The sequence below is a fragment of the Herpailurus yagouaroundi genome, unplaced genomic scaffold (assembly GCF_014898765.1).
Source record: "Herpailurus yagouaroundi ecotype Mexico unplaced genomic scaffold, PumYag 28, whole genome shotgun sequence".
NCBI classification, from domain to species: Eukaryota; Metazoa; Chordata; class Mammalia; order Carnivora; family Felidae; genus Herpailurus; species Herpailurus yagouaroundi.
In genome coordinates, this window is record NW_024412376.1 from 102,624,032 (window position 1) to 102,625,258 (window position 1,227).

A 1,227-nucleotide genomic window follows, 5' to 3' on the forward strand; every position below is an offset into this window, starting at 1 on the left:
AAATGAGATTTATCTGCCTTATTCAGAAGAACTCTAAAGGAAAGGAAGATAATGAAAATAAAGAAGTCTATCTGCATTTTCAACTGTTTTCTTCAAATAGTGATCCCTTTTCTTGCTAGAATTATATTAACATGAAGCCAGCAAGAGTCAATGGTGTGCCATCTTTTCTGACCCTGAGGCCTCTGGCAGGTGCAATGGTTTGCAGGGTGTAAGGATCTGTTCAGATGATTTGTCCACCCTTTAAAAGAAAGCGATTTTCCTTTGGATTTCCATATCAGAATACCTTTGTAGCAGCCACCTGATGTCATGGTGGTTAAAGTTATGTGTCTTAAAATCAAACAAATAATCTCACATTGACTGAATTGAATAACTTCACACAGCTGAAGTGCTAGAGATCACTTAAAACTAACTTGAACCTGTTTTCATCTCTTTTTCTCCATTTCTAAAACTGAGATACAAACCTGTTAGCTTTAAGAGTGTTTCTTACACATGATTAAATTTTAAAGTTTAAAAAAGTATTTTAGAGCCTCAATTCCATTAAGTTTCATCTGTAATGTGCTTTGATTTGTTGGAGAAAGATGAGCAACAGGATTGTATGTTTAATATAACAACATTAAAATGAAAGCTTTGGGACATGTCTAAGATTAAAAATGTTAAAGGTCAGTGTATTGTAAGGAAAATAGAATCATAAAGGAATCATCTATTTCAACAGCAAAGTTTATGTTCGTTTGTTACCAAGGTAGAGCATTTTGAAACATTTGAAATGGTAATTTAAAATATTGGCTTTGTATTAATTAATAAAGGGAAGGAAATCTCGCACATCCCATTGCGATTGCTTCATCCCTAATCTTATTGTCATTGAAAACGGGATTCGTAATGAACCAAAACCCTGGGGGAGGATGATAGCTTCTTAAAGGGAATCAAAAGAAACTACCTTCTATGTAAATGCTGGGAATCAGGTCTGAGATCTCAATAAGAATTGACACAAGACACAGGCATCCAACAGTAAGAAATCAGCATGCACCTAAACATCAGAATTAGAAGATGTTTGGGTGAATTCCTCACCATTACTCCTCTCCACAAGCACAGCTGACCTTGGCACATAAAACACACAATCAGTCCTCTCCAACCTGAACAAGGCTCAGAACACTTCCTAGCTCTGCAACCTGGAGCAAGTTTCTTTCTTTCTTTCTTTCTTTCTTTCTTTCTTTCTTTCTTTCTTTCTTT